This window comes from Monodelphis domestica, chromosome 3, assembly GCF_027887165.1.
Source record: "Monodelphis domestica isolate mMonDom1 chromosome 3, mMonDom1.pri, whole genome shotgun sequence".
In the NCBI taxonomy this organism is placed as follows: domain Eukaryota; kingdom Metazoa; phylum Chordata; class Mammalia; order Didelphimorphia; family Didelphidae; genus Monodelphis; species Monodelphis domestica.
Window position 1 is genome coordinate 67,322,371 of NC_077229.1, and position 12,441 is coordinate 67,334,811.

General features: G+C 39.3%; 1 pseudogene; it reads right to left on the bottom strand.

Moving 5' to 3' along the window:
* Positions 1–1,459: 1,459 nt before the first annotated feature.
* On the bottom strand, positions 1,460–2,871 carry LOC130457920 (cathepsin B-like; annotated as a pseudogene).
* Positions 2,872–12,441: the final 9,570 nt, after the last annotated feature.

Below are 12,441 nucleotides of genomic sequence, written 5' to 3' on the forward strand. Positions count from 1 at the left end.
GGATGCTGAATGTGAATGGGATGAACTAATTAATAAAAATATACTAAGGAAAACAGAATATTGATGAACATGTTGATTAAATAAGATATTTGATAAAGAGATCTCTGAGGGGACAAGCAGTTTGTGAGACCAGAATTTACAAGAAAGAACACAAGAAAAGTTCTGTCAGTTGGTGATGTCCTCTCACTGGGTCTCTGACTGGGTCACTCACTCACTGGGTTTCAGTTACTGAGCTTGCTTTCTTTGACTGCTGTTGGAGACAGGCCTCTCTGACTTTACTCTCTGCTGGTGAAAGGGAAGAGACTTCTTTTTTTTTTTTTTGGCTTTTTTAGGAGAAATCTTTTATTGGCACAAGGGTCCTGGATTCCATTTAGTCACTAAAATGAACACTGAGATTAAATTGCATGATAGGGTAAAGCAGTGATTTCCCAAGAACAACAAAATCTTGTTTCTCCTGTGGACAGAACCATAATCCTGCTCCTTCTCGACTGTCCCCCAAGAACATCAGAAGAGGGATTACTGCTTTTCTTTTAAAACCACAGGCACAGGTTTCTATTGAGTAAAAGGGATCCTGGCTACTCTTTTGTATGATCAATCAAGGTACATTAAACAAAAATAGAGAAATCTATTTTTTTTTTATCACCACAGAAAAGACCCAAGGGCATGTGCAATACTGCAAAGCTTTAATAGCTTCAGGCTAACTGGCACTAAAAGTGGAGTGGCACTAAGGAGAAGTAAGCATAGTATAGGATTTTTACCAGTGAGAACTGGGACAAAATAGGATTCTAACATTTTGTGGCCCATCCCACAACTCTACCTCCCTCTACCCCTAACAAGTGGGAGCCAAGTCAATTTCTGAGAATTTCTTTGCCTCCTTCCTAAGTCAAAATATTAAAAAAACAAAACAAAAAACCCATCCCTATTCCTGTGGGAGAAAACACTCCTCCCCCCACTCCTTCAATCATTGTTGGTTCCTGGACTTCAGGTTCCTAAAAGATGAATGTTGAGGGGAATTGTAGGAGTCAAGATAACAGGAATTGGGAGACACCCCTGGAAAAAAAGGCCTTTTTAAAAGAAAGCATCCTGGGTCTCAAGTGTATTACACAGCCTGTTTACCAGCAGTGCTATGTGCTATTCACAGAGTTACTTAAACTGAAATGGCATGCATTATTAGTTGGAGTCAGATCAAGAAATATTCATCTATGTTATTATCAATGGAGCTGGCTGACCCCACAAGAATTTAGCTCAACCAAATTTTCAAAGCCCAATGATTTATCTAAATCCTCTCCTTAAACTTCCCTTTTAAACAAAAGATAAATAAAAGAGCATCTCTCCAAACTTGTCTTTTAAAAGTATTCATTTGCCCACATTCACCTTCTTCCCATTCCCAAGATTTTTTTCTTTCTTGAAAGATTAAAAGTCACAAAGGGCTATTGATAGTTAGACAAATAGCAGCAGGTTACATCTTCTTTCAATATTGATCCGTTCTGGGAATTCCAGCCACAATTTCAGATTCTATCCCACAGTGATTCTTTCCACGGAGGAATTTAAAGAAGCCATTATCACCCCAGTCAATATTCCAGGAATTGGCAGCCAGCCAGTAACGGATTCCATTTTCCACACCCCAGCCAGGATTTGAATGGCGTGACCTCCAAGCATCTCTCCAGCAACGTGCTGGTATACTCCAGACTTGTAGTGTAGGAAGTCTTCATACACACTAAAAGCTCCCTCCACAGGGCCATTCTTGTAGATCTCAGCCATGATCTCCTGCTCACTTGAAGGTACCCTATAGGAGGTTGATCTGTAGTTTTTGTCATCCTTGTACTGAGTAGAATAGCCCTCTTCACACTTCTTCCTGCACGTGGGGGTGTCGCCCTCTTCTCCAGTACAGGCAGAATGGGAGCCATTCACATGGTGCTCACATGGAGCGATGGAATAAGGTCAGCAGCCCACATGGGAATCATAGAGACCACCAGATACAAGGCCTTTCTTAGTCCAGAAATTCCAAGCTCCAGCAGGAAAACCGCCATTACCGCCATCCCCACATTCAGATCCACAGCAGCTAAGCAGATCCTCAGCAGACACTTCTACATTAGCATTTCCATTACTGTGTACACAGATCCTGACAGAAATAGCTTCCACAGCTCCAAATGCCCAGCAAGATCCACAGGAACCCTGGTCTCTTATTTCCTTGATAGTAGGGCAGTTTGGCCATTGTTCCCAGGCATCAAAGTTTTCTGGTAGCTTCATATTATCAACCATTATCATTCTCTAAGGTAGTAGCTTGGCTCCACCCATGAAGGTACCACAGAGTTTCTTTATGTAGCTCATGTCTGCATTAAGGAAGTTGTGCGCAGCCTGCCATGCAGTGTTGAGCTTGTTGATGTGGTTGACCATTTGATCTGATAGAGGAGGAAAGGATAATCTGCTCTTGGCACTGGTCAGTACGACCAGGCAACACAGGGTGGCCAAGAACCGCCACATTTTGAGGAACGGACTCCTAATTTACCCTTCCTTCCAATGCCGCTCAGAAGCTCTCAGAAAACAACTAGACCACACCACCGCACCTCACTGGAAGAGACCTCTGAAACCCATTTGAAGAGGGTTTCTACTTTCCTCATAAAGAGGAGTCCTATCTAAGAAGAAGCTTGTAGATCTGCTTTGCTGGATAACAGTTTTGGAGAAGGAGAAAGATTGAAGCTGTTTGTCTGGTACCTGCAGTTTCAGTGAACTGAACCTTAGGTGGCACCAAAAGGCAAAAGTCAGCCAGCCAGCAACTGTGTTAAATGAAGCAGTTTGCAGGGCAGCCTCATTAAGCAACACGTGGCTGAATTGTTTTAACATTGGATTTATTCCTGGACTCTTCTTAAGTCTACCATCCCTCTCTATATCTAGACTTCCGGTTAAGATGGCGGCTTAGAGAAAGCTGAAGTTCAGATCTCCGGAAAACCCTTCCCGACCGATCTCAAACTAGAAGCTCCTAAGGCGCCGAAATTCAAAACGATCAACAGCACAGACCCTGGGAACCCTCCTCCTGGACCTGGACCCGGTTCAAAAGGTACGGCTCCCCTTAAAAGCCAGAACCCGAGATCCCTCGGACCTCAGGGGAAGGAGCGCAGAGTCCAAGGCTCCCGGAAGCGGCAGCCGCGCCGGGCTCAGAGAGCAGGGTCTGAGGAACAACAACCCTCAGGGTCTTCTACCCAAGTCCCAGTCCAGGTGAAAGTTACTGCCTGGGGCTTCTGCTGCAAAGAGCCTGTCGGTCAAAGAGCCGGTCGGTCCGGGTGAAAGTTACTGCCTGGGGCCTCCGCTGCAAAGAGCCTGTCGGTCTGGGTGAAAGTTACTGCCTGGGGCCTCCGCTGCAGAGAGCTGGTCAAAACAACAGCAACCCTCAGGGCGGGCAAGACAGCCTCACGGGCTGGATCCTGCTATCCAAGTCTCAGTGAAAGTCTGTGCTCTCGGAGCTTGGGGAAGCGGCAGCCCATCCCCCCGCAGGCCGACGAAACAGCCTCACGGCCAGGGATTCTGAAGGCAACTTCCGGAAATCGAGCCAGGGGGAGAGTGTGGCCTCGTGGTCCGACCCTTCCATTCCAGTTCCAGTGAGGCATATTCAGTTTAACCCAGGGAAAGCTCATAGAACCATCTGCCCAGGACTGCCTCTGAACACCAGACAGAGGCAAGAAAAACTAATCCTCCACATTCAGAAATGGCAAACTCCACAGAACCACAGAAGCCCCAAAATACCAAGAAAAATAAGAAGAAAGGGGCGACTCTGGACACATTCTATGGAGCCAAAATACAAAATACAGAGCAGATAGAAGAAGATATACAAGAAAATTCTCCAAAATCTTCCAAAGGAAATAGAAACTCTCCACAAACCCATGAAGAATTTGAATCAGAAAGGACCAAAAAGATGGAAGCCCTCTGGGAGGAAAAGTGGGAAATGATGCAAAAGAAATTCACGCATCTACAAAACCAGTTTGACCAAACTGTAAAAGAAAACCAGGCTTTAAAGCAAGAACTAATAAAGCAAAGCCAAAACACCAAGAAATTAGAAGAGAACATAAAATATCTCACCGACAAGGTGATAGATCTGGAAAACAGGGGGAGAAGAGAAAATTTAAGAATAATTGGACTCCCAGAAAAGCCAGAAATAAACACCAAACTGGACATGGTGATACAAGATATAATCAAAGAAAATTGCCCAGAGATTCTAGAACAAGGGGGCAATACAGCCACTGACAGAGCTCACAGAACACCTTCTACACTAAACCCCCAAAAGACAACTCCCAGGAATGTAATTGCCAAATTCCAAAGCTATCAAACAAAAGAAAAAATCCTACAGGAAGCCAGAAAAAGACAATTTAGATATAAAGGAATACCAATCAGGGTCACACAAGACCTTGCAAGTTCTACTCTGAATGATCGTAAGGCATGGAACATGATCTTCAGAAAGGCAAGAGAGCTGGGTCTCCAACCAAGAATCAGCTACCCAGCAAAACTGACTATATACTTCCAAGGGAAAGTATGGGCATTCAACAAAATAGAAGACTTCCAACTTTTTGCAAAGAAAAGACCAGAGCTCTGTGGAAAGTTTGATACCGAAAATCAAAGAGCAAGGAATACCTGAAAAGGTAAATATTAAGGAAAGGGGAAAAATGTTATCTTCTTTTACTCAAACTCTCTTCTATAAGGACTACATTTATATCAATCTATGTATACCAATATGTGGGGAAAATGTAATGTATAAATAGGGGGCAAAGAAAGACCATATAGAATAATGGTTCTCACACAAAGATTCACAGGGGAAGGGGAGGGGAAGAAAACTCCTATAAGAAGGAGAGGAAGAGAGGGGGGGGGTTTACTTAAACCTCAATCTCAGGGAAATCAACTCTGAGAGGGAAAAACATCCAGATCCATTGGGATCTTGAATTCTATCTTACCCAACAAGGGTAAGGAGAAGGGAAAACCAAGGGGGGGAGGGGGAGAGGGAGAACAAAAAGGGAGGGAAAGAGAGGGGGGAGGGGGAGGGAACAAAAAGGGAGGGACTAAAAAGGGAAACATCAAGGGAGGGGACAAGGGGGACTGATTCAAAGTAAATCACTGGACTAAAAGGTAGAGCCGAAGAAGAAAAGGTTAGAATTAGGGAAGGCAATCAAAATGCCAGGGAGTCCACAAATGACAATCATAACTTTGAACGTGAATGGGATGAACTCACCCATAAAACGTAGACGAATAGCTGAATGGATTAGAATCCAAAACCCTACCATATGTTGTCTTCAAGAAACACACATGAGGCGGGTTGACACCCACAAGGTCAGAATTAAAGGATGGAGTAAGACCTTCTGGGCCTCAACTGATAGAAAGAAGGCAGGAGTGGTAATCATGATATCTGATAAAGCCAATGCAAAAATAGACCTGATCAAAAGGGATAGGGAAGGTAATTATATTTTGTTAAAAGGGACTCTAGACAATGAGGAAATATCATTAATCAACATGTATGCACCAAATAATATAGCACCCAAATTTCTAATGGAGAAACTAGGAGAATTGAAGGAAGAAATAGACAATAAAACCATACTAGTGGGAGACTTAAACCAACCATTATCAAATTTAGATAAATCAAATCAAAAAATAAATAAGAAAGAGGTAAAAGAAGTGAATGAAATCTTAGAAAAATTAGAATTAATAGACATATGGAGAAAAATAAATAGGGATAAAAAGGAATACACCTTCTTCTCAGCACCACATGGCACATTCACAAAAATTGACCATACATTAGGTCACAGAAACATAGCACACAAATGCAAAAAAGCAGAAATAATGAATGCAGCCTTCTCAGATCACAAGGCAATAAAAATAATGATTAGTAATGGTACATGGAAAACCAAATCTAAAACCAATTGGAAATTAAACAATATGATACTCCAAAACCGTTTAGCTAAAGAAGAAATCATAGAAACAATTAATAATTTCATCAAGGAAAATGACAATGGCGAAACATCCTTTCAAACCTTTTGGGATGCAGCCAAAGCGGTAATCAGAGGCAAATTCATATCCCTGAAAGCTCATATTAACAAACAAGGGAGAGCAGAGATCAATCAATTGGAAATGCAATTGAAAAAACTCGAAAGCGATCAAATTAAAAACCCCCAGCAGAAAACCAAATTAGAAATCCTAAAAATTAAGGGAGAAATTAATAAAATCGAAAGTGATAGAACTATTGATTTAATAAATAAGACAAGAAGCTGGTACTTTGAAAAAACAAACAAAATAGACAAAGTACTGGTCAATCTAATTAAAAAAAGGAAGGAAGAAAAGCAAATTCACAGCATTAAAGATGAAAAGGGGGACAGCACCTCCAATGAGGAGGAAATTAAGGCAATCATTAGAAATTACTTTGCCCAATTATATGGCAATAAATACACCAATTTAGGAGAAATGGATGAATATATACAAAAATACAAACTGCCTAGACTAACAGAAGAGGAAATAGAATTCTTAAATAATCCCATATCAGAAATTGAAATCCATCAAGCCATCAAAGAACTTCCTAAGAAAAAATCCCCAGGGCCTGATGGATTCACCTGTGAATTCTATCAAACATTCAGAGAACAGTTAACCCCAATACTATACAAACTATTTGACATAATAAGCAAAGAGGGAGTTCTACCAAACTCCTTTTACGACACAAACATGGTACTGATTCCAAAACCAGGCAGGTCAAAAACAGAGAAAGAAAACTATAGACCAATCTCCCTAATGAATATAGATGCAAAAATTTTAAATAGGATACTAGCAAAAAGACTCCAGCAAGTGATCAGAAGGATCATTCACCATGATCAAGTAGGATTCATACCAGGGATGCAGGGCTGGTTCAACATTAGGAAAACCATCCACATAATCGACCACATCAACAAGCAAACTAGCAAGAACCACATGATTATCTCAATAGATGCAGAAAAAGCCTTTGATAAAATACAACACCCATTCCTATTAAAAACACTAGAAAGCATAGGAATAGAAGGGTCATTCCTAAAAATAATAAACAGTATATATCTAAAACCAACAGCTAATATCATCTGCAATGGGGATAAACTAGATGCATTCCCAATAAGATCAGGAGTGAAACAAGGATGCCCATTATCACCTCTACTATTTGACATTGTACTAGAAACACTAGCAGTAGCAATTAGAGAAGATAAAGAAATTGAAGGCATCAGAATAGGCAAGGAGGAGACCAAGTTATCACTCTTTGCGGATGACATGATGGTCTACTTAAAGAATCCTAGAGATTCAACCAAAAAGCTAATTGAAATAATCAACAACTTTAGCAAAGTTGCAGGATACAAAATAAACCCACATAAATCATCAGCTTTTCTATATATCTCCAACACAGCTCAGCAGCAAGAACTAGAAAGAGAAATCCCATTCAAAATCACCTTAGACAAAATAAAATACCTAGGAATCTATCTCCCAAGACAAACACAGGAACTATATGAACACAACTACAAAACACTCGCCACACAACTAAAACTAGACTTGAACAATTGGAAAAACATTAACTGCTCATGGATAGGACGAGCCAATATAATAAAAATGACCATCCTACCCAAACTTATTTATCTATTTAGTGCCATACCCATTGAACTACCAAAATACTTCTTCACTGATTTAGAAAAAACCATAACAAAGTTCATTTGGAAGAACAAAAGATCAAGGATATCCAGGGAAATAATGAAAAAAAACACATATGATGGGGGCCTTGCAGTCCCAGACCTCAAACTATATTACAAAGCAGCAGTCATCAAAACAATTTGGTACTGGCTAAGAAACAGAAAGGAAGATCAGTGGAATAGACTGGGGGAAAACGACCTCAGCAAGACAGTATACGATAAACCCAAAGATCCCAGCTTTTGGGACAAAAATCCACTATTCGATAAAAACTGCTGGGAAAATTGGAAGACAGTGTGGGAGAGACTAGGAATAGATCAACACCTCACACCCTACACCAAGATAAATTCAAAATGGGTGAGTGACTTAAACATAAAGAAGGAAACCATAAGTAAATTGGTTAAACACAGAATAGTATACATGTCAGACCTTTGGGAGGGGAAAGGCTTTAAAACCAAGCAAGATATAGAAAGAATCACAAAATGTAAAATAAATAATTTTGACTACATCAAACTAAAAAGCTTTTGTACAAACAAAACCAATATAACTAAAATCAGAAGGGAAACAACAAATTGGGAAAAAATCTTCATAGAAACCTCTGACAAAGGTTTAATTACTCATATTTATAATGAGCTAAATCAATTGTACAAAAAATCAAGCCATTCTCCAATTGATAAATGGGCAAGGGAAATGGATAGGCAGTTCTCAGATAAAGAAATCAAAACTATTAACAAGCACATGAAGAAGTGTTCTACATCTCTTATAATCAGAGAGATGCAAATCAAAACAACTCTGAGGTATCACCTCACACCTAGCAGATTGGCTAACATAACAGCAAAGGAAAGTAATGAATGCTGGAGGGGATGTGGCAAAGTAGGGACATTAATTCATTGCTGGTGGAGTTGTGAACTGATCCAACCATTCTGGAGGGCAATTTGGAACTATGCCCAAAGGGCGACAAAAGAATATCTACCCTTTGACCCAGCCATAGCACTGCTGGGTCTGTACCCCAAAGAGATAATGGACACAAAGACTTGTACAAAAATATTTATAGCTGCACTCTTTGTGGTGGCCCAAAACTGGAAAACGAGGGGATGCCCATCAATTGGGGAATGGCTGAACAAACTGTGGTATATGTTGGTGATGGAATACTATTGTGCTCAAAGGAATAATAAAGTGGAGAAGTTCCATGGAGACTGGAACAACCTCCAGGAAGTGATGCAGAGCGAGAGGAGCAGAACCAGGAGAACATTGTACACAGAGACTAATACACTGTGGTATAATCGAACGTAATGGACTTCTCCATTAGGGGCGGTGTAATGTCCCTGAACAACTTTCAGGGATCCAGGAGAAAAAAAGCACCATTCATAAGCAAAGGATAAATTATGGGAGTGGAAACACCGAGAAAAAGCAACTGCCTGAATACAGAGGTTGAGGGGACATGACAGAGGATAGACTTTAAATGAACACTCTAATGCAAATACTATCAACAAAGCAATGGGTTCAAATCAAGAAAACATCTAATGCCCAGTGGACTTACGCGTCGGCTATGGGGGGTGGGGGGGAGGAAAAGAAAATGATCTATGTCTTTAACGAATAATGCTTGGAAATGATCAAATAAAATATATTTAAAAAAAAAAAAAAAGTCTACCATCCCTCTCTATATCCAAGGGATGTTGGCATATGGATTTTTGATGACAGTTTTGACTCTTATGGTCCTTTAGGTTATATCCTATCTACCCTTCAGAATATTAATGCTAGTATCCATGGTTATGATGCTGAAAGTTCTCTTATCCATCTGTAACTATTGAAAAGTCATGAATGAGACAAAATTAGAAAACAGTGGGCTTAAACCGAGGGTTAATTATCTGGAGACCAAGACGAAAAGAATTAAAATGTAATATAACTAGTTGGCTAAGACACAGGGGCAATGGAATTAGACAGAAATTGAGGTAACCAAGTGGGACAAGAAACTCAAGCATTAGAAAACAATCCTGCCCTTATGTTTCCACTCAGGGAGGTGCCAATGATAACCGCAGAGATTGGGATCCTCAATATAAGAGTTCACAAGAGATTTACCCAAGCATATTTAGAATCTTTTAAATCATCATATCATCAATAACCTTAACCCAAGCTATGATGAAAAACCAATGGCCATGGTAAAACAATTTAAGAAGAAAGTAAAGATCCAACCTATCTGGACTTGACATGTTAATGGATGAATTGTTATCAAAAAGGGAAAAACAGAAAATCATTGGGGATATACATAGGAATCCTAGTTTAGCTGACTGGTTTTCCCAGGACCCCCATTGGGAAGATAATTCTTTTGTGGGTTACAAAAATTTAATTACTGCCAGAGAGGCCATTATCCAGACGATGAAGGATAATTCAAAGAGACCAGAGTTGTGGTCAAAGTTTGAAAGATTGAGACAAGACATATGAAAGACCCCATCTACTTTCCTGAACAGGGTGATAGATTCTGCTGAGAAATGAATTGGATAAAGATGTAAACCATATAAGCAACTGTCCAAATTGGGATGAGATGGGACTGGATAAACTTAGGTGTGTAGCTTCTGACATTTTTCAGGATAACAAAGATAGACAAGCTGAGATAAAGAATAATATCCTAGATAATTTAGCAAAAGAAATCAAAGATCTGATACTTAAATTAAAAACTAATGAAGTGCAAGATTGAGCAGTGGCTGCACTTAAGAGTATTACAGAGCACCTAGAATAGCATATTATAAATTCTAGAGAATGTAGACAAACCCCTCACTGCTATTTTGTAATAAACCTGGTCACTTAATGAAACTCAGTCATTTTAGGGGATAGGTTTTTAGACAATTCAAGAAATTATAATGTGAGAAAGCAAGGCAACAGATTTGATGGGTTCAATGGTTATGGAGACTTTGATTTTTAAAATGGGTTTAACACTGGGTATTATAGTGGGTATCAGTATGCAAAACCGAATTACTCTGTGTATGAACATAAGGGTAGCTTCAGGTGTTTTGACACAGTGTTTGGGACAACATCACTGACCTGTAGCTTATTATTCTGGCCAAGTAGATCCCATAGCTGCAGGTGCTCAGCCATGAGTTGGGGTGTGGAAGAGACAGCAATGCTAATTACCAAAGATACAGACCTGGTGCTAGGATGCCTACTCAGAATTTTTTGTCCACATGAACTCAAAGCACTTATGTTAAAACACAGCACACAAAATCACATCAGTATCCCAATCCATTCAGAAAAGTCTTTGACAAAATACAATACCTATTACTACTTAAAAAGCCAGTAGGACATAAAGGAAGAGAAGGGGCTTTCCTCAAAATAATAAACAGTATTTGTTTCTAACCACCAACAGGTATCATCTGAAATTGGGATAAGTTATGAGCCTTCCCAAAAAATTTAGGAGTGAAGCAAGGATGCCCATCATTACTACCATTATTTAATACCATACTAGAAAGTGCTAACTGCATCAATTAGAGGAGGAAAAAAGAAATCAAAAGTTGTAGGCTGTGATAAAACTAAACTATCACTCTTTGCAAATGATATGATCGTATACTTAGAGAACCCAAGAAAATCAATTAAAAACCTGGTGGAAATGATAATTTTAGCAAAGTTTCAGGAAACAAAATAAAGCACATGAATCATCATCATTTGTTTTTATATCCAAAAAAATTCATCAGCAAGAATTAGAAAGAGAAATTCTATTAAAAATCACTCTAGATAATGTAAAATATTTGGGAATCTATATGCCAAGACAAACTCAAGAATTAAACAAAAACAACTAAAAAACACTTTATATACAATTAAAACTAGATCTAAACAATTGCAAAAATATTAATTGTTCAAGGGTAGGATAAGATAATATAATAAAACGACTATTCCATCAAAATAATTTACTTATTCAGTGCCATAGCTATCAATCTATCAAAAAATATATAATATTAGAAAAAATGATAACGAAGTTCATTTGTAAAAACAAAAGATCAACAATATTAAGGGAATGAATGAAAAAAATGTGAAGGATGGAGTCCTAGCAGTATCAGATCTTAAACTGTATTATAAAGTGGTGATCATCAAGTATAGTACTTGTGAACCTTAAAAATTCTCAGACCCTACTTCATAAGGTTTGGTTAAGACCATTCCTCATTTTAAATAATGAAGGAACTTAGATCAGGAATGTGAAACCTCTACTCCACCCCTACTTAAGCCTGCTTTAGGGGAAGAAACTCCTTGCTGAAAAATGAAAAATACTTAAACCCATACTTATAGTAAAGCAAAAGTTCTTAATCTGTGCCTATTTTTAGATCTAATACAAAAGGGTGCTAAGTACCTATAAAGGTCAGGCAACTTGTGAATTTACAAGGAGCAAAGAGGTGAGAAACTTACTCGGAGGTTTTTCAGGTGTGAACTTAATCAAAAGTTCAAACCTTCTTAGGTGTGAATTAAGAATTGTCTATCCTTTGGAAAATGTCTACTGTGATTGGTAGATGTGAGAACTTAGGGGAGGTGACATAAGAGAAAATTCTCTTAGTCTTGGGTGAGTCTCAGAGTCTCAGAGATTCTCTCTCTGGAGATGGCAGCTGGCCAAAACTGAACTGGTGTCTCTCTGAACACTAGAATCTTTGGATGGACAAATCTTGTGGTGAGTGGATAAAAGACTGACTGATCTCTCTCTTAGGGCTTGGGCCTGGGCTGGCCTGGGCTGACCTATCTTTTCCCATTATTTCCTTTTTCTCTCTCTCCCCCTTTCTTTAATTCCTCATT